This window comes from Bos mutus, chromosome 28 (assembly GCF_027580195.1).
Source record: "Bos mutus isolate GX-2022 chromosome 28, NWIPB_WYAK_1.1, whole genome shotgun sequence".
In the NCBI taxonomy this organism is placed as follows: domain Eukaryota; kingdom Metazoa; phylum Chordata; class Mammalia; order Artiodactyla; family Bovidae; genus Bos; species Bos mutus.
This window is the reverse complement of record NC_091644.1, coordinates 20,413,686-20,439,138: the sequence shown is the minus strand read 5'-3', so window position 1 is coordinate 20,439,138 and position 25,453 is coordinate 20,413,686. Positions and strand designations below refer to the sequence as shown.

The following is a 25,453-nucleotide window of genomic DNA, read 5'->3' as shown; positions in this document are numbered from 1 at the left end:
TTATTAAAGACTTTAGCATTCTTAAAAATAATCCTTGGATAAGGTCTTAATCCAAGTATTACTGTATAAGAAATGTTATTCTAATATCCTGAAATACTGATACTTGCAAAATTTCTATTTTGATTTCTACTGAGGATAGCAGTGCTTAGAGGAAAGCAAACAGCTATCAGTACTTAAGCAAAATATCTGAAATTTTGGAGGCACTGGTTCTCAAGTTTCAGCATGTATCAGAATCACCTGGAGAACTTGTTAAAATACAGTGCTCACACCCCTGACTCTGAGTGAGTAGGTCTGGGTTGGTACCTTTTTAACCGGGTGCGACTGCTGCTACTGGTTTGGCTACTGCACTTTGAGAAGCACTGCTTCAGGGCAGTGATTTTCGATAACTTTATTTTTTTGAATTGTAAAACCCCTCTGAAATACAATATATAAAACTTGATAGAGCTACTGTGGTGAAACAGGTCAGAAGAAGCCTGAGCCCAATCCACTACAGATACCTTCTTCCCTCCCTGCTGTGGTAGCACAAGAGGTGCTGTAGGACTAGTTCTAGGGCTCTAGAGAGCCACGTTGAAAACTTGGGCTTTAGAGGCTCACCGTCCTACAGAGGTGAACTTTGTAACACCTCTGGGTTGCCATTCATTTCCTTAATAAATTTTATGCACCCCTTGACTTTCTGGAGGAGGCCGTACATGTTGGGGGCAGGGAGGTCAATAGGAAATCTCTGTACCTTCTTCTCAGCTTCACTGTGAACTTAACACTGCTCTAAAAAGTGAAGTCTGTTACAAAATATTAGCAGTCTTGTGAAATTAAAATGGATTTAGTTAATTTTGTTCTGAGGCTATGTGTAGCAGTTTTTTAAATAACCAGGTATTTTGAGGTTTTTCAAACTCAAGATTAAGAATCAATGTTTTACCAGTTTCACTAGTGATTCATATATTGCTAAATTCAGTAGTAAATTCTTAGTCTTCATCTTGAGCATTTGGCATAGTTATTCAGTCTGGTCTCTGGCTCAGTTGGGTAGTCTCTCTTCCTTGACATACTTCTTTTTTTCTTTTATACCAAGTTGTATTTTTATTTCTTCATTTTTGGCCACGCTGGGGCTGGGTCTTCGTTGCCGCACGAGGGCTTTCTCTGGCTGCAGTGCATAAGCTTCTCACTGCGGTGGCTTCTGTTGTTGCAGAGTGTGGGCTCCAGGCGTGGGCTCAGTAGTTGTGGCTCACAGGCTCCGTTGCTGTGCAGCATCTTCCCAGACCAGGGGTTGAACCTATGTCTTCTGCATTGACAGGTAGATTCTTAACCACTGGACCACCAGGGAAGTCCGACTGCTTCTTTTATTTAGCTTCCACGTGTTTGTTTTCCCTTCTTCTCAGTTCTTGTTGCTTCATCTTTTTATCTCCAACCTCTAAACAGTGGGGTACCCAGAGTTCAGTGTTTTTGGGTGTCTCTTTCCATCTACATTCACTTCTTTGTTCTAAATACCATCTCTATACTGATGACTCCCAAATTAATATCCCCAGTCTGTACCTCTCTGATTCCAAACTGCTGATTTGACAGTTGCACTTTTTATGAGGAAGGTAGGTATCTCTAAAACTACTGTCTTACATTGGGCTTCTGATACTTTCCCCTTCCTACCTTGCTTGCGATGAACACCTTGAGGCCTGAAACCTTGGAGACTTCTCTCCTACTCACCGTCTCAGCAGATTCTTTTGGCTTAACTTTTATTTTTTAATATTTATTTATTTATTTGGCTGTGCTGGGTCTTAGTTGCGGCACTTGGGATCTTTGATCTTTGTTGTGGCGTGTGGAATCTTGTGGTGTGCGAATCTAGCTCTCCAACCAGGGGCCTAATCCAAGCCTCCTGCGTTGGGAGTGTGGAGTCTTAGCCACTGGATCACTGAGGAAGTCCCTTTGGCTTTACTTTTAAGTTAGGTCTAGAATCAGTCAGTTGAGTCGCTCAGTCGTGTCCAATTCTTTGTGACCATATGGACTGCAGCACACCAGGCTTCGCTGTCCATCACCAACTCCCGGAGCTTGCTCAGACTCATGTCCATCGAGTCAGTGATGCCATCAAATCATCTCATCCTCTGTCGTTTCCTTCTCCTCCTGCCTTCAGTTGTTCCCAGATCAGGGACTTTTCCAATGAGTCAGTTCTTCGCATCAGGTGGCCATCAAAGTATTGGAGCTTCAGCTTCAGCATCAGTCCTTCCAATGAATATTCAGAAGTGATTTCCTTTAGAATTGACTGGTTGGATCTCCTTGCAGTCCACGGGACTCTGAAGAGTCTTCTCCAACACTGTAGTTCAAAAGCCTCAATTCTTCCGCGCTCAACTTTCTTTATGGTCCAACTCTCACATCCATACATGACTACTGGAAAAACCATAGCTTTGACTAGACGGACCTTTGTTGGCAAAGTAATATCTAGAATCAGGCCACTGCTATCACCATCATCTCTTGCTGTAACCTTCTTGTTGGTCTTCCTGCTATTATACCCCCTTCAGTCTGTTCTCAGCCGTGTTCAAAGGTAAATCAGATCACATCACTCCTTTCTTCGGATTTTTCAATGGTTTTCCCATCCTACTCAGTAGACTCTGAAGACCCATGAAAACCTACAAGTTCATTTTCTGATCTGGCTACAGTTACTTCTCTAATTTCATCTGCTACTCTCCCCGTCTCATTCTGTTCTAGCTACACTGACCTTGCTGTTCCTAAAACACACCAGATAAGCTCCCAGCTCAGGACCCCTGCACTTTGTTTCCTCTGCTAATACTGCTCTTCCCCTAGATATCTGTCTGGGTCACTCCCTCATTTTCTTCGGATCTTGACTCACATGTCTCCCATCCAAGGAGGACTCACTGGCTACTCACCTCACACTGCAAACCAAGCCTCCCTAATACTTCCTACCCTGCCCCAGCTTTCCAGCTTTTTTTGCTTTGCACTTGTCACTAACATATTATTCATTTTAATATTTTATTCATCACCCATCTTCAGTACTAGAGTGTATGCCCCAGGATGACAAGGATGTTTTTGCTATTGTATTCACTGCAGCATCTAGAACAGTATCTATTTCTTGATAACCAGTGAGTGATATTTTACCTTGTTCATCCAGAGCAACCAAAAAAGGAATAGTGTTACTACTGTGTGAATGCTTGAATGAATTTAATGGAGAGTTTCAGTTTACAAATGTATAAGCTAGTGTTTAGTTGGAGAAGTTTGATTGCTTATATGGTTTTCTACTTGTTTGGTATCAATAATGAATAATTTTGAATAAAATATTTCATAAATTATTAACCTAGTAGAGGCAGGTTAGAATGCCATTTTTAAAAATCTATGCATACAAAATATAGTTCTAGATAATGGAGAGATCGAAACAAAGTGAGGAATCATTGAATTTGAAGATAGGAAACAGGAAAGCAGATAATAAAGTAGTTAATGCAGAGTCACTGAAAATATGCTGTATACATCCAGTGATTGTAGAATGGTTAAATAAATGATGATACTCTCTTAGCAAGGCAATGTAATGTAACCATTAAAATGATAGAAGTATTTGGATCATTAGTATATGGAAAATGCGTTTAACATATACACCGTGATTACAACTATATTAACATTTTTTCTTGTAAGGCTCTGTAAAGATGAACTAGATGATATAACTAATAAAACTAATGTTTTAGTTTTAGAAGATGCAACTAATAAAGACTAATATTTATTGAGTGCTGAAGCAGGCTACCTTTTATTCTCATAACAACACTATGAAAGAAATACTGTTATTCCCATTTATAAGTAAGGACTTTGTGATTCAGCGAGATTAGCATATACTGTGTGACACAATCAGAATTTAAGTGTGGTTTGTCTGATCCCAAACTCTTGTTCTTTGTCCTGCTGCTTTCCAAGGTGACATATTAGTTATTGTATTAAAATAAAGGGATTCTTTTTCTCCATAAAATTGCTCAAATATAGAATAATAAAAAGAAAATGCATTCTGTAGTTGTGAAGAGTTATTTATTAGCAGGTTTTGGGTGGTGGTGGTTGAAGAGACACAATCTTATAAGCTAGAAGGTTTTTATTTTATTTTATTATTACTGATTTTGGACATTACCGTACGTTTCTTTTTTTCTTTTGGCTGCACTGGATCTTTGCTGCAGTGTGTGGGCTCTGTGTTGCCGGGCACGGGGGCTTCTCTGGTTGTGGCTAGTATGGGCTCAGTGGTCCCATGTTGCGTGGGATCTGAGTTCCCCGACCAGGGATCGAACCTGCATCCCCTGCATTGAAAGGCAATTCTTAACCACTGGACCACCAGGGGAGGCCCTGCAGAGGAATTTTAAACATTCATTCATTGATTTATTTCCAGATTTGAGATACAATTGACATATAATTTGTGTAAGTTTAAGATGCACAGTGTGATGATTTGATTCACAGATATATTGAAAATGATTACCAGAACAGGATTGACTGATATCTCCATCACCCCATAAAGTTACCTTTCTTTTTATTTGTTTTTGTGGTACAAATATTTAAGGTTTACCATCTTAGCAACTTTTGAGTATACGATACAGTATTATTAACTATAGTCAACATGCTGTACGTTAGATCCCCAGAACTTTCTTAGAACTTGAAGTTTGTACCCTTTGCCAAACATTTCCCCATTTCTCCCATCACCTCAGCCCCTGGCAACCACCATTCTATTCTGCTTCTAGGAGTTCACTCTTTTTTTCTTTTTAAGATTCCACATATCAGTGATGCTATACAGTATTTGGAAGATGACCATTTTATAAGCATGTCAGTCATTATAAAATTGCTACAAAAAGTCTCCCAATGTATTCTTACACCACTGGTATATGAGCGTTCTCATCTCCTTCACACATATTCCCTACATAGATTTGAAAAAATTCTTTGCTAATATAGGCAAAATGTCTCATTTTAACTTGAATTTCCTTGATTAAAATGGTAATTTTAAAGTATTATTTTCATTTTTGTATTTTCTCTTTTGAAAGTGTGCATACTTTTTATGCATATTTATTCAATTTTTGTGTTTTCTTGCTAATTTGCTCTTTTATGTTAAAGCTTTTTGAGTTATCATTGACGTATAATGTTAGTTGAAAGTGTACAACATAATGATTCAATATATGTGTATATTTTGAAATGATCATAGTAAGCCTGATTAGTATTCATCACCACACATTTTTAGAATTTTTTTCTTGTGATGAGAATCTTAAGATATACTCTCAACAGAATTAAAAATTTTATTGGAGTACAGTACATTTATATGTTGTTTTGGTTTCAGGTATACAGCAAAGTGAATCAGTTATACATATACATATATCCACACATTTTAGCTTCTCTCCCATTTAGGCCATTACAGAGTGTTTAGTAGAGTTCCCTGTGCTGCACAGTCGATTTTCAGTTGCTGTTTTGGGAAATGGTCACAGGGTGGCTGAATTTCTTCACACCCAGCTCTTCCTATTGCAGTCACTAGAGCCTTCGGGGAATTCCTTTTCCCGGGTTGTAAATTAGAGTGAAATGTGCCAGAATAAACACCCAAAAGTTCGTGTCTCAAAACTCCTTGTTTTTTTTAAAATTTAATATGAATTTCTTAGTGATGTAAACTTGATTTACAGCGTGGTATTTGTTCTAGGTTTACAGAGTCTTCTTCAGGTAAATACACACTTATGTATTCATCTTTAGTTCGTTTCACATACAGATGATTAAAGACTGCTTAGTACACCCCTCTTGCTATACAGTAAGCCTTTGTTGACTATCTGTTTCATACAGATTAGTGTGTATAGGTTGATCCAAACCTCGTAATATATCCTGTCCACCACCTTTCTCCTTGGTGACTGTTAAGTTTGTTTCTGAAGTTTGAATGTTTGTTTCATTTTTGCAAATTAGTGCATTGGTGTCAATTTTTTTTTAACCTATTCCATCTACAAGTAATATCATATTATATCTTTCTCTGAATTACTCACTTACTAAAATTATGTACAAGTCCATGAAGTGAAGTCGCCCAGTTGTGTCAGACTCTTTGCAACCCCGTGGACTGTAGGTTACTGCAAATAGCATCATTTTGTATGTTTTTTCATGGCTGAGTTTTGTTTGATTCTGTGCACGTGTCAGTTGTTTATCCACTCATCTGTCTGTGGGCATTTCGGTGGCCTCCATGACTTGGCTGTTGTAAATAGTGCTGTAGTATTCGTTTGGGTGCATGAGTCTCTTCAGAGTCTGATTTGCTGCACACATACTCTTAGGAGTGTGATCGCCAGGTCATAGGGTGGCTGTGATTTTACCTTTGAAAGGCACTGTTATAGTGTACTCTAGTGGCTGGTAGCATCAGAGGGTCCCCTTTTCTTAACTCTGTTGTAGCCGTTATTGTCTCTAGACTTCTTGATTATGACCATTTTGATTGATGTGAGGGGATACCTTCTGATTTGCATGTCTTTAATAATTCATCATATTGCGCCTGTTTCTGGGTGCTTTTTTTTTTTAAAACACTGAGTTGGACTTCTCTGTTAAAATTGTCTTCTTGAAAATGTGCCCTGTGTTTAATTCATTTCGCTTGCTTGTGTGTGTGTGTGTGTTAGTTGCTTAGTCGTGTCCGACTCTTTGCAACCCCATAGACTGTAGCCCACCGGGCCCCTCCGTCCATGGCATTCTTCAGGCAAGAACACGGCCTTGCCTGAAGGAAGGAAATGGATTGCCATTTCCTTCTCCAAAAGGAACTATAGAAAGAAAAAGCGAAGTCACTCAGTTGTGTCTGACTCATTGCGACTGAACTGACAGTTCTCGGAGGCAGCAGATTTCAGGTTGCTGTTGCGGGAAAGGTCCACAAGGAGGCAGCGTTTTCTCACACCCACCTCCACATACCCGGGCTTGCCTTAGGGCAAATCTGGCTTTGGGGTTGTAAGTTACCGAGTGCAGTGCGCCAGAAGAAGCACCCCAAATTCATTTCTCATTATGTCTCTTATTTATTTTTTTTGGTGTAACTTGGAAATACATGTTGTGTGCGTTGTAGCGTATAGAATCATTTCCTATTACACATGCACATTTATCTACGTGTGTTTGGATTCTTTACGATACAGGTTAATACAGTGTGTTGAGTAGACCTCCCTTGGTAGATACTGCTCTTTGTTGATTGTCTGTTTTGTAGGAAATAGATTGTATTTGTTCATCCCAAGCTTCTAAATTATTCCTTCCATGCTTCTTTCTTTGGTAAGAAGACATGCATGGATGTGCACGTGTAAATTGCACCTATAAGTGACATGTGATACTTGCCTTTCAGATTCTGCCTTACTTCACTTAGTAGGATTATCTCTAGGTTCAGCTATGAGCCAGCAATTGAAACGATTACATTCTTTTTCATGCCAGGTCAGATTGCATTGTGAATGTTTCACCTTTTCATCAACTGTCAGTGGGCATTTTGGTGCTTCCGTGTTTTGGCTGTTGTAAAAGGTCCTGCGGTGCCTGTGTCTTTTCAAAGTCTGGATTGTGGCGCTTAGTCTTTGGAGTGAGAGTACAGGATCATACGGCAGCTGCGGTTTTACTGTTAAAGGCACTTTTATACTGTTCTGTCTGGTGGCTGTTTCTGTTGACATCTCAGCAGCACTTGGGAGGGTACCCTTAACCCTATTGTAACAGTTATTGTCTTCTATAGAGCTGATTATGGCCAATTTGACTGCTGTGAGGGGATACCTAGTTGTACTTTTGATTTGCATGTCTCTAATGATTCACCATATTGTGCATGTTTGTGGGTGCTTTTTTAAAAAATACTGTGAGTTATACTTCTCTGTTGAAATTGTCTTGTTGAAAGTATGGTCTGTGTTTAATTCTTTTCACTTAATCACCTCTGGAAATTTTGGAGGGCAGGTATTGAAACAGCCCACCAGTGCTTGTGAATATTAAGTTCCCATAGCAATAGGTTTCAGGTTACTGTTGTGGGAAATAGTCTCAAGGTGGAAATATTTCTCCATCGCACCTCTAGTTACGCCAGCTAGCCAGCAGAGGCTTAGAGTAAGTCCTGCTTTGGGGTTTTAAGTTACAGTGCAGTGTGCAGGAAGAAGCACCCCAAAGCTTGTGTCTCATTGCCTCTCTTTGGGTTAATTTGTTTTCTTTTGAATTTTTTATTTTGTATTGGGGTATAGCTGATTAACAATGATACGGCAGTTTCAGGTGAACAGTGAAGGGACTCCTTCATACATGTACGTGTATCCGTGCTCCCAAAACTTCCCTGCCATCCAGCCTGCCACGTAACATTGAACAGAGTTCCTTGTGCTATACAATAGGTCCTTATTGGTTATCAGTTTTAAATATAGCAGTGTGAACACGTCTATTCCAATCTCCCTAACTATCCCTTTCCCCTTTCCCCCAGCAACTGCAAGTTAGTTTTATAAGTCTGTGAGTCCCTTTGTTTTGTAAGGAAGTTCATTTGTATCGTTTCTCTATAGATTCCACATATATAAGAGATGTCATACTATATGTCTCCTTCTCTACCTGACTGACTTCACTCAATATGACACTCTTGGTCCATTATTTCATTATTTCATTCTTTTTAATGGCTGAGAAATATTCTGTGGTATGTATGTACCACATCTTTATCCAATCCAGTGTCAATGGAGATTGAGGTTTTTTTTGAGTAACATGAAATACATGCTGTGTGTGTTGCAGGTGTACAGGCTCGTTTCCTGTTACACATACCTGTGTAATACGTGTGTTTGGATTCTTTTCCCATATAGCTTGATACAGAGTGTTGGTTAGACCTCTCTTGGTAGATATTGCTGCTTGTTAATGATCTGCTTTGTAGATAATTGTTTTTGCTCATCCCATCCTCCTAATTTCTCTCTTCCAGGCTACCTACCCCTGTGGTAACCATAAATTTGGTTTTCGGGTATCTGAGTCCGTTTATGTCTTCCAGTTAACTCCGTGAGTGTGCCTGCTGAACTGCACCTATAAGGGCTGTCATGGTTTTTGCCTTTCTGATTCTGACTTACTTCCCTTAGTAGGATTATCTCTGGTTTCAGCTATGGTCTGGCGATGGGCATGGCTACATTCTTTTTCACGCCTGAGTCAGATTACATTGTGAACATTTTCCACTTCTTTATCCATTAACCTGTCCATGGACATTTTGGTGGCTTCCATATCGTGGCTGTTGTAAAAGGTGCTGCAGTGCGTGTTTGGGTCCCTGTGTCTTTTGGACGTCTGCTTTGCTGTGCACTTACTCTTAAGAGTGGGGCTGCCAGATCACATGGTGGCTGTGGTTTTACCATTTTTTTTTTTAAAGCTAAGTGGCTTTATTAGAGAAAACCAAAGTTACAGAGGGCTTAAGAGTTGGTACTAGGTCCTTCTTCTTGCCAAAGGAGGGCACAACATTAATAAACACTCCATGGAGTCACTAAGAGTCAGACACGACTGAGTGACTTCCCTTTCACTTTTCACTTTCATGCATTGGAGAAGGAAATGGCAACCCGATCCAGTGTTCTTGCCTGGAGAATCCCAGGGACGGGGGAGCCTGGTGGGCTTCCGTCTCTGGGGTCACACAGAGTCGGACACGACTGAAGCGACTTAGCAGCAGCAGCAGCAGTACTGCGTATGCTTCTTGACTGGCCCGTTGGTTTCTTCTTTTCTTATTTGACCACCTTTAGAGTCTGACCTCTTACTTTCCCAGCATGGGTTGGGGAACCATGAGCTTTACCTCCAGGTATGCGGCCGGCTACTTCCTGCGTGCTCAGAGCTTCCACCCCACAGTGGCTCAGAGTAGCCTCATCCTGTAGGGTGGTGCCTGCCGGGAGGCAGGACTTGATCTTCCAGAGCGAAGCCCTCCAGTGAGGCTACATGAGCCTCGATTTGGGTGACCGTCCCCTGGCTAGTCACCTCGAGAGTGTGTAGCTCCTCGGTGCGCACAAAGAGCTGCGTGTTGGCGACCAGATCGCGGACAGCGCTGCCACTGCCTCGAAGATAGAGGCGAGAAAGCAGAAGGAGCAAGGGCGTGTGCGTCGTCTTCGCCTGCTGCATGCCACGTCACTGCTTGGTTTTACCTTTTAAAGACACTTTTACAATGGTCTGTCTAGGGGCTGTGACCCTTTGACATTTCGCTGACACCATAGGAGGGTCCCCTTTTCTTAATCCCACTGTGGCATTTATTCTCTGTAGACCTCTGGTTCGTGGCATTTTGACTGGTGCAAGGGAATAATACCTTCTTGTAGTTCTGATTTGCATGTCTAATAATTCACATGTTGCAAATGTTTCCAGATGCTTCTTTGTTTAAACATTGTGAGTTGTAATTCCCTGTTGAAGTTGTCTTCTTGAAAGTGTGCCCTGTGTTTAATTCTTTTGCTTCTAGGAGTTAACTCCTAGAAATTTTGGAAGGTGGGTATGATTTAAGACCTACTAGTGCTTGTGAATATTAAGTTCCAATAGCAATAGCTTTTAGGTTGTTGTTGTGGGAAGCAGCCTTAAAGAGGCAGCATTTCTTCATGCCCAACTCTGGTTACCCCAGCTGGCCAACAGAGCCTTAGAGCAAGTCTAGTTTTGTGGTTGTAAATTAAAGTGCCAGAGGAAGCACCCCAAAGTTTGTGCATTGTTAGAGCTTTTTTATATTAAATTAATTTTTATTTTTTTGAAGTACATTGTGTGTAAGTATACACAGTCTTTTCCGGTTACACATATACGTGCATTCTTTTCCCATATAGGATGTTACAAGAGTGTTGAGTAGACCTCCCTAGAGAGATACTGCTCCTTGATGATTATCTGTTTTCTAGGTAATAGTTTGCATTTGTACATCTCAACCTCCTATTTATCCCTTCCTCACTTAACTATAAGTTTGGTTTCAAGTCTCTGCTCTGTTTATACTTTCTGGTTAATTCATGGGTGTGCATGTGTAAATTGCACCTATATCTTAGGATTTTTGCATTTTTGATTCTGATTTATGTCATTTAGTAGGATTATTTCTAGGTTCAGCTATGTTCTGACAGTTGGAATGATTACATTCTTTTTCATGCCTGAGTCAGATTGCATTGTGGACATTTTCCACGTCTGTACCCATTCAGGGGTCGATGGACGTTTTGGTAGCTTCCGTGTCTTGGTTGTCGTGAAAGGCGCTGCAGTGCGCATTTGGGTGCGTGTGTCTTTTTGCGGCAGAGTTGGAATGCTTGATCATATGGCAGGTATGGGTTTACCTTTTAAACGCAGTTTTATACAGCTCTGTCTGGGGACTGTTACCATCGACATTTCAGCAGCACCATGGGGAGGGGGTTCCCCTTTTCTTAACCCCGTTGTAGCAGATATTGTCTGTAGATGTCTTATGACCCGTTTGACTAGTGCAAGGGATACCTGTGGTTTAAGTTGGCATTTGCATGTCTTTAATAATGCATTGTATCATGCTTGTTTGCAGGTACTTTTTTTTAATACTCTGAGTTGTGTTTCCCTGTTGAAATTCTCTTTCTGAAAGTTTAGTTCTTTTCGCTTACTTACCCCTGGAAATTTTGGGAGCAGGTATCATTTACAGTCCCACAGTGCTTCTGAATATTAAGTTGCAATAGCTGTTGTTTTCAGGTCATTGTTGCGGTAAGTGGCCATGAACAGGATGTGCAGCTCTGGTTACCCAGTTTTGCCAACACAGCCTTACTGCAAGTCCTGCTTTGGGGTTGTAAATTAGAGTGGAATGAGCCGGAGGAAGCACTCAAAAACTTGTGTCTTGTTACCTCTTTGTGTTAATTTTTTTTTTTAAATCTTTGTGTTAATTTTTAATTTATTTGGTATGCTGATGCTGCTGCTAAGTCGCTCAGTCGTGTCTGACTCTTAGCAACCCCATGGACTGCAGCCCACCAGGCTCCTCCGTCCATAGGATTTTCCAGGTAAGAGTACTGGAGTGGGGTGCCATTGCCTTCTCCGTTATTTGGTATAATGTTGCAATAATGTTGTATGTGTTGTCGATGTACAGAAACTTTTACTATGACACATATGCATATAGCTATGCATGTTTGGATTCTTTTCCCATGTAGGTTGATACAGAGTGTTGGGTATAACTCCCTTGGTAGATACTGCTTTTTTTTTTTTTTTGGATTTTGTGCTTTGTAAGTAATAGTTTGTATTTGTTTGGCCTTTCCTCCTAATTTACCCGTTGTCCACCTCTTTCCCCCGTGGTAACCATAAATTTGGTTTTCAAGTTTCTGAGTCTGTTTTTGTTTTCCAGTTAGATCATGGGTGTGCATGTGTAAATCGCACCTATAAGTGAATGTCATATGATTTTTGTCTTTCTGATCTTGCTTACTTCCCTCATTAGGATTGTATCTAGTATCAGGTAGGTTCTGGAAATCGGCATGATTATTCTTTTTCATGCCTGAATCAGATCGCATTGTGAACATGTTGCAGTTCTTTATGCATTCATTTGTAGATGGAAATTTCATTTGGCTTTCATGTGTTGTTTATTGCAGTAGTTGCTACTGTGTATGTTTGTCTCTTGGAATTCGAGTTTGCTGTGCACATATGACTGAGCGTGGGACTACGGGATCATTTGGCAGCTGCGGTTTTACTTATCGTGGCTGTTACTGTTGACATTCGGCCACACCGTAGGAAGGTCCCCTCTTCTTGGCTCCATTGTAGCAGTTACTGTCTGTAGACTCTTGATCATGGCCATTTTGACCGTTTTGAGATCAGTTCAGTTGCTCAGTCGTGTCCGACTCTTTGTGACCCCATGGACTGCAGCACGCCAGACTTCCCTGTCCATCACCAGCTCCCGGAGTTTACTCAAACTCATGTCCGTTGAGTCAGTGATGCCATCCAACGGTCTCATCCTCTGTCATCCCCTTCTCCCGCCTTCAATGTTTTCCAGCATCAGGGTCTTTTCAGATGAGTCAACTCTTCGCATGAGGTGGCCGAAGTATTGGAGTTTCAGCTTCAGCATCAGTCCTTCCAATGAATATTCAGGACTGATTTCCTTTAAGATGGACTGGTTGGATCTCCTTGCAGTCCAAGGGACTCTCAAGAGTCTTCTCCAACACCACAGTTCAAAAACACCTCGTTGCAGTTCTGAGTTGCATGTCTCTAAATCACCATATTTCACATTTGTGGGTGCTTTATTCTTTTTTAAACATGGTGAGTTGCACTTCCCTGTTGAAATTGTCTTTGTGATAGTGTGCCCATGTTTCATTGTTTTCACTTAATTACTCCTGGAAATTTTGGAAGTCAGGTGCCGTGTTCAGCATACCTGTGTTTGTTCCCCTAGGCTATAGTTTTCAGGTTGCTGTTGTGGGAGGTGGCCACAAGGCGGCAGCATTTCTTCATTCCCAACTCTGCTGCTGCTGCTGCTGCTGCTGCTAAGTCGTTTCAGTCGTGTTCGACTCTGTGCGACCCCATAGACGGCAGCCCACCAGGCTCCCCCGTCCCTGGGATTCTCCAGGCAAGAACACTGGAGTGGGTTGCCATTTCCTTCTCCAACGCATGACAGTGAAAAGTGAAAGTGAAGTCTCTCAGTCGTGTCTGACTCTTCACGACTCCATGGACTGCAGCCCACCAACTCTGGTTACCCACAAAAGTGGATAGAGCCTTAGAGCAGTCCTTCTTTGGCTTTGCAAATTACAGTACAGTGTGCCAGAAGAAGCACTCAGCAGCTTGTGTTTCACCTTTGTTTGTTTTGAATTGTTATTTTTCATTATATTATTCAATCTTACTCAGGATTTAAATACATGTTGTGTGTGTATAGGTGTACAGAATTTTTTGTGTTACACATAAGCATATATCTATGTATGTTCAGATTCTTTTCCAGTTAGGTTGTTACAGTTTTGATTAGACCTCCCTTGGTAGATGTTGCTTCTTAATTGATTATCTGTTTTGTAGAGAGTAGATTGGGTTTGTCCATCCCAAGCTCTTAGTTTATCCCTTCCCTACTCTTTCCTTTTGACAACCGTAAATTTGACATTCAAGTCTCTTATTCCATTTGTTTTCCCCGTTAGTTCATGGGTGTGCATGTAAATTGCACGTGTAAGTCATATCATATAATTTTTGCCTTTCCGTTTCTTTTTACTTCCCTTAGGATTATCTCTAATTTCAGGTAGATTCCGGAAATTGGCATGATGATGTCTTTTTCACGCATTAATCAGATTGCATTGTGAACATGCTGCAGTTCTTGTTTATCTGTCAGACTGTCGATGGAAAGTTTTTTTGGCTCCCATGTCTTGGTTATTGTAAAAGGTGCTATAGTGCACTTTTGCATGCCTTTGTGTTTCGAATTCTGGTTTGCTGTGCACATACTCTTAAGAGTGGGAGTACGGGATCATTTGGCAGCTGTGGTTTGACTGTTTATGACACTTGTATACTGTTCTCTCTAGGGGCTGTTACCATTGACATTTCAGCAGAACCATAAGAGGGTCCCCTTTTCTAAACCCCATTGTAGCAGTTATTGTCTGTAGACTTGTTGATCATGGCCATTGTGACTAGTGGGAGTGGTTACGTCTTCGTAGTTCTCAGTTGCATCTCTCTAAATAACCATATTCATGTGTTCGTGAGTGCTTTATTCCCTTTTAAACTGTGTGAGTTGTACCTTCTTTTAAAATGGTCTTCTTCAAAGTGTGTCCTGGGTTTCCTTGTTTTTACTCACTGACTCAGTATTACATACAGCCCGCCAGTGCTTGTGAATATTCTGTTCTCCTGCCAAGTCGCTTCAGTTGTGTCCGACTCTTTGTGACTCTATGGACTATAGCCGGCCAGGCTCCTCTGTCCATGGAATTCTCCAGGCAAGAATACTGGAGTGGGTTGCCATTCCCTTCTCCAGGGGACCTTTCTGACCCAGGAATTGAACCTGTGTCTTTTACGTCTCCTGCATTGGCAGGCAGCTTCTTTACCACTAGCACCACCTGGGCAGGCTCCTCCGTCCATGGGATTCTCCAGGCACGAATACTGGAGTGGGTTGTCATTTCCTTCGCCAGGGGACCTTCCCAACCCAGGGATCAAACCCATGTCTCCTGCATTGGCAGGCAGGTTCTTCACCACTGAGCAACCAGGGAAACCCCTTCTCCTCCCCTAGGCAGTATTTTTCAGGTTGCTGTTGTGAGAAGTGGCCAGGGTGACAGCATTTGTTCATTCCCAGCTGTGGTTGCCCTGGCAAGCTGACAGAGCCTTAGAGCGTGTCCTGCTCTGGGGCTGGAAATTACAGTGCAGTGTGCCAGAAGAAGCAACCAGCAGCTTGTATTATTACCTCTTTTGTGTATTCAAGTAACTAGTATTTTTTGCTGGAGTATGATTGTGTTTAGGTGTACAAAATTTTAATGTTACACACACATATATATATCTACGTATGTTCAGATTCTTTTCCCAATTAGGTTATTACAGAGTGTTAATTAAACCTCCATTCATAAATACTGCTCCTGGTTGATCATCTATTTTGTGGAAATAGGTTGTTTTATTCTACTGAAGCTCCTAATTTATCCCTTCCCCACTACTTTCTCCTGTGGTAACTGAAGGTTTGATTTTCATGTCTCTGACTCTGTTTCCCAGCTGGTTGAAGGCTGTGCATGTGTAAATTGCACCAGTAAGTGATGGCTTAGGATTTTTGCCTTTCTGATTCTTCATTACATCACTTAGTAGCATTATCTCTGGTTTCAGGTAGGTTCTGGAAATTGGCATGATTACATTCTTTTGGATGCCTGAATCAGATTGCATTGTGAACATGTTGCAGTTCTTCTTTATCCGTTTGTTTGTCAGTGGATAATTTTTTTCCTTTCCTTGTCTTGGTCATTATGAAAGGTGGTGTGGTGCATGTTGGGTGCCCATGGCCTTTGAATTCTGGTTTGCTGTGTACATGCTCTGAAGAGTGGGAGTACTGGATCGTTTGGCAGCTAAAGGCACTTTTATACTGAGCTCTCCAGTGGCTGTTTCCATTGACATTTCATCCACACCAGAGGAGGGTCCCCTTTTCGTAACCCCACTGTAGCAGTTACTGTCTGTAGACTTCTTGGTCATGGCCATTTTGACTGGTGCGAGCGGATACCTCCTTGCAATTCTGAGAGCTTGTCTCTAAATCACCCTATTTCACATGTTTTTGGGTGCTTTATTCTTTTCCCAACATTTGTGGTTATACTCCCTGTTTAAATTGTCTTTTGAAAGATGCCTTGTTTATTTGTTTTCTAATTTATCCCTTACAGCTTCTTTTCCTGTGGTAACCGTAACTTTGATTTTCAGTTCTCTGACTCTGTTTATGTTTCACCCACATAATGAAACCATGGTGGTTCATGGTGTGCATGTGTAAAGGGCATCTACAAATGATATCGTATGATTTTTGCCTCTCTTATTCTTGCTTACTTCACTTAATAGGATTATCTCTAGTTTCAGGTATGTTCTGGAAACTGACATGATTGCATTCTTTTTCATCTGTGCATCAGATTGCATTTTAAAGACGTTGCAGTTCTTTATCCGTTCTTCAATAGAAAATTTTTTGGTCCATGTCTTGGTTATTGTAAATGGTGCTGCATTGCACATTGGGTGTTCTTTTTTTGAAGTCTAATTTTGCTGTGCACCCCTCTTTGTGTGGGAGTATTAATTATTTGCCAGCTGTGGATTTACTGTTGAAGGCACCTTTATACTGTTCTCTCTAGTGGCTGTTACCATTGACATTCAGCATCTTTGGATTTTAGTTTTCTGACTCTGTTATTACTTCACTACCAGGTGACCTCCGAGGGGATACTGTGTAAAGTGTCTCTCAAATTCACCATTTTTTGCATGTTTATTCTTGCTTACTTCTTTAATAGGATTGAGTTATACTTTGTTTGAAATTATCTTCTTGAAAGTGTACACTGTGTTTGTTTCTTTTTTTCACCTCTGGAAATTTTGGAGGGCATTTTAAACAGCCCAACAGTTCTTTATCTCCAATAGAAATAGGTTTAGGTGGTTGTTGTAAATGGTGCTCAATTGCACATTCACTCATTTTCACTCTAGTTTACCCCCCCAAGCCAGCAGAGGCTTAAGAGATTCCTGCTTTGGGTTTGATTTGCAGTGCAATTACCTTGAAGCACCCCAAAACTGTTCTCTAGTGGCTGTTAACCTATAGCTGATTAACCCCATTGTAGCAGTTAACAGTGAAGGACTCTGGATTTGGCTGCTAGTATCAGTGTTCCCAAAACTTTTGCCAGTTCTGAGCCTGCCACTGAACAGAGTTTGCTTGTTTGCCATTTCCATATTGGTTATCACTTTTAAATGTACCAAAAAGATGTCTATTTGAATCTCCCCAACTATCCCTTTTCACTTACTGACTCCAGCAACTTTGCAGGTTAGTTTTATAAGTCTGTGAGTCCATTTGTTTTATAAGGCACAAGGCTGTTAGGAATTCCACATATCCTGGAGATGTTTCTTGTCTCCTTCTTGACTGACTTCACTCAATTGTTTGGTCCATCCTATTTCATTTATTTCATTCTTTTTAATGGCAAGAAATATTCTGTTTATGTGTTGTACCCACATCTTGGTCCAGTTAAATGATTGTTTTTTTGAGTAACATTGACAGGTTTTTTTCACGTTACACATACCTGTGTTCTGAATGTATGTTTGGATTCTTTTCCAATTAGCTTGCTACAGAGTGTTGATTAGACCTCTGTAGATATTGCTTGTCTGCTTTGTAGGTAATTGTTTTTTTGCTCTCCTCAAGCTAATTTCTACCTTCTCCAGGCTACCTACCCTGAAGGTTTTCAACTCATTTTACCTGTTTATGTTTCCAGTTAACTCCGGCTGTGCATGTGTAAACTGCACCTATAAGGGCTGGCGCATGCTGCGTTTTGCCTTTCTGATTCTTGCTTACTTCACTTAGTAGTATTATGGTGGTTTCAGCTATGGTCTGGAAATTGGCATGATGACATTCTTTTCACGCCTGAATCAGATTACATTGTGAACATTTTCCACTTTCTTATCCATTAACCAGTCCATGGAAATTTTTGTTAGTTCCATTTGTTGTAAAAGGTGCTGGTGGTTTGGGTCCCTTTGTCTTTTGGACGTCTGCTTTGCTGTGCACTTACTTCTTAAGAGTGGGGCTGCCAGATTCACATGGTGGCTGTGGTTTTACCATTTTTTTATACAGCCCAAGTTGCTTTATTAGAGAAAAACCAAAGTTACAGAGGGCTTTTGGTACTTGGGAGTAAGGAGGCACAACATTAATAAACACTCCATGGAGTCACTAAGAGTCAGACACTGAGTGACTGCCTTTCACTTTTCACTTTCATGCATTGAGAAGGAAATTTCAGCACAATCCAGGTTCTTGCCTGAGAATCCCAGGGACGGGGAGCCTGTGGGCTTCCGCCTCTGGGGTCACACAGTTGTCGGTTTAGACTTTTTGTGTTTTTTTGAGCAGCAGCAACATATGCACTATTTGACCACCTTAGAGTCTGACCTCTTACTTTCCCAGCATGGGTTGAACCAGATGAGCTTTACCTCCAGGTATGCGGCCGGCTACTTTTGAGCTTCCACCCACAGTGGCTCAGAGTAGCCTTCCTGTAGGTGGTGCCTGCCGGGAGGCAGGACTTGATCTTCCAGAGCGGCACCTGGTGAGGCTACATGAGCCTCGATTTGGGTGACCGGGCCCTGGCTAGTCACCTAGTGTGTAGCTTACTTGGGTTCATAGCAGTTACTGCCTCAAGATAGAGGCGCTAGAAAGCAGAAGGAGCAAGGGCAAAGTCTTTGAATTCGCCTGCTGCATGCCACGTCACTGCTTGGTTTTACCTTTTAAAGACACTTTTATTCTGTCTAGGGGCTGTGACCCTTTGACATTTCGCTGACACCAGATAGGAGGGTCCCCTTTCTTAATCCCACTGTGGCATTTATTCTCTGTAGACCTCTGGTTGTGGCATTTTGACTGGTGCAAGGGAATAATACTTGTAGTTCTGATTTGCATGTCTCATAATTTGACATGTTGCAAATGTTTCAGATGCTTTTTGTTTAAACATTGTGAGTTGTAATTCCCTGTTGAAGTTGTCTTCTTGAAAGTGTGCCCTGTGTTTAATTCTTTTGCTTCTAGGAGTTACTCCCCAGAAATTTTGGAAGGTGGGTATGATTTAAGACCTACTAGTGCTTGTGAATATTAAGTTCCAATAGCAATAGCTTTTAGGTTGTTGTTGTGGGAAGCAGCCTTAAAGAGGCAGCATTTCTTCATGCCCAACTCTGGTTACCCCAGCTGGCCAACAGAGCCTTAGAGCAAGTCTAGTTTTGTGGTTGTAAATTAAAGTGCCAGAGGAAGCACTCCCCAAAGTTTGTGCATTGTTAGAGCTTTTTATATTAAATTAATTTTTATTTTTTTGAAGTACATTGTGTTGTGTGTAGAGTATACAGTCTTTTCCGTTACACATATACATGCATTCTTTTCCCATATAGGATGTTACAAGAGTGTTGAGTAGACCTCCCTAGAGAGATACTGCTCCTTGATGATTATCTGTTTTCTAGGTAATAGTTTGCATTTGTACATCTCAACCTCCTATTTATCCCTTCCTCACTTAACTATAAGTTTGGTTTCAAGTCTCTGCTCTGTTTATACTTTCTGGTTAATTCATGGGTGTGCATGTAAAATTGCACCTATATCTTAGGATTTTTGCATTTTTGATTCTGATTTATGTCATTTAGTAGGATTATTTCTGGTTCAGCTATGTTCTGACAGTTGGAATGATTACATTCTTTTTTCATGCCTGAGTCAGATTGCATTGTGGACATTTTCCACGCCTGTACCCATTCAGGGTCGATGGACGTTTTGGCCTTCCGTGTCTTGGTTGTCGTGAAAGGCGCTGCAGTGCGCATTTGGGTGCGTGTCTTTTGCGGCAGAGTTGGAATGCTTGATCATATGGCAGGTATGGGTTTACCTTTTAAACGCAGTTTTTATACAGCTCTGTCTGGGGACTGTTACCATCGACATTTCAGCAGCACCATGGGGAGGGGGGTTCCCCTTTCTTAACCCCTGTTGTAGCAGATATTGTCTGTAGATGTCTTATGACCCGTTTGACTAGTGCAAGGGATACCTGTGGTTTGCTGGCATTTGCATGTCTTTAATAATGCATTGTATCATGCTTGTTTGCAGGTACTTTTTTTTAATACTCTGAGTTGTGTTTCCCTGTTGAAATTCTCTTTTTCTGTTTAGTTCTTTTCGCTTACTTACCCCTGGAAATTTTGGGAGCAGGTATCATTTACAGTCCCACAGTGCTTCTGAATATTGTTGCAATAGCTGTTGTTTTCAGGTCATTGTTGCGGTAAGTGGCCATGAACAGGATGTGCAGCTCTGTTACCCAGTTTTGCCAACACAGCCTTACTGCAAGTCCTGCTTTGGGGGTTGTAAATTAGAGTGGAATGAGCCGGAGGAAGCACTCAAAAAATTGTGTCTTGTTACCTCTTTGTGTTAATTTTTTTTTTAATCTTTGTGTTAATTTTTAATTTATTTGGTATGCTGATGCTGCTGCTAAGTCGCTCAGTCGTGTCTGACTCTTAGCAACCCCATGGACTGCAGCCCACCAGGCTCCTCCGTCCATAGGATTTTCCAGGTAAGAGTACTGGGTAGGTGCCATTGCCTTCTCCGTTATTTTTGGTATAATGTTGCAATAATGTTGTATGTGTTGTCTTTGTACAGAAACTTTTACTGACACATATGCATATAGCTTTGCATGTTTGGATTCTTTTTCCCATGTAGGTTGATACAGAGTGTTGGGTATAACTCCCTTGGTGATACTGCTTTTTTTTTTTTTGGATTTTGTGCTTTGTAAGTAATAGTTTGTATTTGTTTGGCCTTTCCTCCTAATTTACCCGCTGTCCACCTCTTTTTCCCCGTGGTAACCATAAATTTGGTTTTCAAGTTTCTGAGTCTGTTTTTGTTTTCCAGTTAGATCATGGGTGTGCATGTGTAAATCGCACCTATAAGTGAATGTCATATGATTTTTGTCTTTCTGATCTTGCTTACTTCCCTCATTAGGATTGTATCTAGTATCAGGTAGGTTCTGGAAATCGGCATGATTATTCTTTTTCATGCCTGAATCAGATTGCATTGTGAACATGTTGCAGTTCTTTATGCATTCATTTGTAGATGGAAATTTCATTTGGCTTTCATGTGTTGTTTATTGCAGTAGGTGCTACTGTGTATGTTTGTCTCTTGGAATTTGGAGTTTGCCGTGCACATATGACTGAGCGTGGGACTACGGGATCATTTGGCAGCTGCGGTTTTACTTATCGTGGCTGTTACTGTTGACATTCGCCACACCGTAGGAAGGTCCCTCTTCTTGGCTCCATTGTAGCAGTTACTGTCTGTAGACTCTTGATCATAAATTTTGACCGCTTTGAGATCAGTTCAGCTGCTCAGTCGTGTCCGACTTTTGTGACCCCATGGACTGCAGCACGCCAGACTTCCCTGTCCATCACCAGCTCCCGGAGTTTACTCAAACTCATGTCCGTTGAGTCAGTGATGCCATCCAACGGTCTCATCCTCTGTCATCCCCTTCTCCCGCCTTCAATGTTTTCCAGCATCAGGGTCTTTTCAGATGAGTCAACTCTTCGCATGAGGTGGCAAGTATTGAGTTTCAGTTTCAGCATCAGTCCTTCCAATGAATATTCAGGACTGATTTCCTTTAAGATGGACTGGTTGGATCTCCTTGCAGTCCAAGGGACTCTCAAGAGTCTTCTCCAACACCACAGTTCAAAACACCTCGTTGCAGTTCTGAGTTGCATGTCTCTAAATCACCATATTTCACATTTGTGGGTGCTTTATTCTTTTTAAACATGGTGAGTTGCACTTCCTGTTGAAATTGTCTTTGTGATAGTGTGCCCATGTTTCATTGTTTTCACTTACTGACTCCTGGGAATTTTGGAGGTCAGGTGCCGTGTTCAGCATACCTGTGTTTGTTCCCCCAGGCTATAGTTTTCAGGTTGCTGTTGTGGGAGGTGGCCACAAGGCGGCAACATTTCTTCATTCCCAACTGCTGCTGCTGCTGCTGCTGCTGCTAAGTCGCTTCAGTCGTGTTCGACTCTGTGTGACCCCATAGACGGCAGCCCACCAGGCTCCCCGTCCCTGGGATTCTCCAGGCAAGAACACTGGAGGGGCTGCCATTTCCTTCCAACGCATGACAGTGAAAAGTGAAAGTGAAGTCTCTCAGTCGTGTTGACTCTTCACGACTCCATGGACTGCAGCCCACCAACTCTGGTTACCCACAAAAGTGGATAGAGCCTTAGAGCAGTCCTTCTTGGCTTTGCAAATTACAGTACAGTGTGTGCCAGAAGAAGCACTCAGCAGCTTGTGTTTCACCTTTGTTTGTTTTGAATTGTTATTTTCATTATATTATTCAATCTTACTCAGGATTTAAATACATGTTGTGTGTGTATAGGTGTACAGAATTTTTGTGTTACACATAAGCATATATCTATGTATGTTCAGATTCTTTTCCAGTTAGGTTGTTACAGTTTTGATTAGACCTCCTTGGTAGATGTTGCTTCTTAATTGATTATCTGTTTTGTAGAGAGTAGATTGGGTTTTCCATCCCAAGCTCTTAGTTTATCCTTCCTACTCTTTTCCTTTGACAACCGTAAATTTGACATTCAAGTCTCTTATTCCATTTGTTTTCCCGTTAGTTCATGGGTGTGTATGTAAATTGCACGTAAGTCATATCATATAATTTTGCCTTTCCGCTTTTTTTTACTTCCCTTAGGATTATCTCTACTTTCAGGTAGATTCCGAAATTGGCATGATGATGTCTTTTCACGATTAATCAGATTGCATTGTGAACATGCTGCAGTTCTTGTTTATCTGTCAGACTGTCGATGGAAAGTTTTTTTGGCTCCTATGTCTTGGTTATTGTAAAAGGTGCTTGCACTTTTGCATGCCTTTGTGTTTCAAATTCTGGTTTGCTGTGCACATACTCTTAAGAGTGGGAGTACGGATCATTTGGCAGCTGTGGTTTGACTGTTTATGACACTTGTATACTGTTCTCTCTAGGGGCTGTTACCATTGACATTTCAGCAGAACCATAAGAGGGTCCCCTTTTCTAAACCCCATTGTAGCAGTTATTGTCTGTAGACTTGTTGATCATGGCCATTGTGACTAGTGGGAGTGGTTACGCCTTTCGTCTCAGTTGCATCTCTCTAAATAACCATATTCATGTGTTCAGAGTGCTTTATTCCCTTTAAACTGTGTGAGTTGTACCTTTCTTTAAAATGGTCTTCTTCAAAGTGTGTCCTGGGTTTCTTTGTTTTTACTCACTGACTCAGTATTACATACAGCCCGCCAGTGCTTGTGAATATTCTGTTCTCCTGCCAAGTCGCCTTAGTTGTGTCCGACTCTTTGTGACTTATGGACTATAGCCGCCAGGCTCCTCTGTCCATGGAATTCTCCAGGCAAGAATACTGGAGTGGGTTGCCATTCCTTCTCCAGGGGGGACCTTTCTGACCCAGGAATTGAACCTGTGTCTTTACGCCTCCTGCATTGGCAGGCAGCTTTTTACCACTAGCACCACCTGGGCAGGCTCCTCCGTCCATGGGATTCTCCAGGCACGAATACTGGAGTGGTCATTTCTTCGCCAGGGGACCTTCCCAACCCAGGATCAAATCCATGTCTCCTGCATTGGCAGGCAGGTTCTTCACCACTGAGCAACCAGGGAAACCCTTCTCCTCCCTAGGCAGTATTTTTCAGGTTGCTGTTGTGAGAAGTGGCCAGGGTGACAGATTCTTTTCCCAATTAGGTTATTACAGAGTTTTAATTAAACCTCCATTCATAAATACTGCGTTTTGATCATCTATTTTGTGGTAATAGGTTGTTTTATTCTACTGAAGCTCCTAATTTATACCTTCCCTACTTCTTTCCCCTGTGATAACCGTAAGTTTGATATTCAACTCTGTTACTCTGTTTATGTTTTATCAGATAGTTCATGGCTGTGCATGTGTAAATTGCACCTGTAAGTGATATCGTATAATTTTTCCTTTCTGATTCTTGCTTAGTTCACTTAGTTGTACTAACTCTAGTTTCAGATAGGTTCTGGAAATTGGCATGATGACATTCTTTTACACGCATAAATCAGATTGCATTGTGAACATTTGCTGTTCTTCTGTATCCATTCGTTTGTCGATGGAAAAGTTTTGTTAGTTCTATGTCTTGGTTGTTGTAAAAGGTGCTGTAGTGCACTTTGCTTGCCAAAGTCTGTCAAATTCTGGTTTGCTGTGCCATTCTCTTAAGGATGGGACTACTGGATTATTTGGCAGATGTGGGTTTTACTGGTTAAGGAACATTTTTTACTGTTCTCTATGGTGGCTGTGAGTCTCAGTGAACTCCGGGAGTTAGTGATGGACAGGGAGGCCTGGCGTGCTGCGATTCATGGGGTCGCAAAGAGTCGAACACGACTGAGCGACTGATCTGATCTGATCTGATCTGATGGTGGCTGTTACTATTGACATTTCAGCCACACCATGGGAGGGATCTCTTTTCTGAAACCCTATAGTAGGAGTTATTGTAGACTTCTTGATCATGGCCATTTTGACCAGTGAGAGTGGCTTCCTCATCTTTGTCAGTTGCCAGTCTATCAATAACCATATCTCACATGTTTCCTGGTACTTTATTCTTTTTTTAAAAACCGCGATTTATACTTCCCTGTTGAAATTGTCTTCTTCAAAGTGTGCCCTGTGTTTCATTCTTTTCACTTACTTTCTCCTGGAAATTTTGGAGGGCAGGTACCATATACAGCCCACCAGTGCTTCTGAGTACTCTTCCCCTCGGCAGTATTTTTCAGGTTGCTGTTGTGGGAAGTGGCCACAGGGAGGCAGCATTTATTAATTCCCAGCTCTGGTGGCAGGGCAAGGGGACAGAGCCTTAGAGCAAGTGCTGCTTTGGGGCTGGAAATTACAGTGCAGTGTGCCAGAAGAAGCAACTAGCAGCTTGTATTGTTACCTCTTTTGTGTATTAAAGTAACTTACCTTTTATCAGAGTACACTTGGAATACAAGTTGTGTGTGTTTAGGTGTATGAACTTTTTTGTATTAGACCTATACATATATCTTCATATGTTCAGATTCTTTTCCCAGTTAGCTTATTAAAGAGTGTTGATTAGACCTCCTTTGGTAGATATCCCTTCTTATTGATTCATATCTGTTTTGTAGAAATAGATTGTGTTTTTTCATTCCAAGCTCCTTATTTGTCCCTTCCCTGCTTCTTTCTCCTGTGGTAACCAAAAGTTTGATTTTCAAGTCTCTGACTCCATTTATGTTTTTCCAGGAAGTTCAAGGTTGTGCATGTGTAAATTGCACCTATATGTGATATCATATGACTTTCGCTTAGTAGGATTATCTCTAATTTAGTAGGTTCTGAAAATTGTCATGATTACATTCTTTTTCATGCCTGAGTTAGATTGCTTTGTGAATATATCCCAGTTCCTCCTTATCAAGATGTTTGTTGATAGAAAATTCATTTGGCTCACGTCTTGGTTATTGTAAAAGGTGCTACAGTACACATTTAGGTGTCCGTGTCTTTTTGAATTCCAGTTTTCTGT

The 25,453-nt window shown here is 41.3% G+C and overlaps 1 protein-coding gene across 1 annotated transcript in view; it reads left to right on the top strand.

Moving 5' to 3' along the window:
- The window catches only part of KIFBP (kinesin family binding protein), a 62,196-nt gene that overhangs the window by 6,570 nt on the left and 30,173 nt on the right, over positions 1 to 25,453 (top strand). The gene's annotated exons all lie outside the window — the stretch shown is intronic.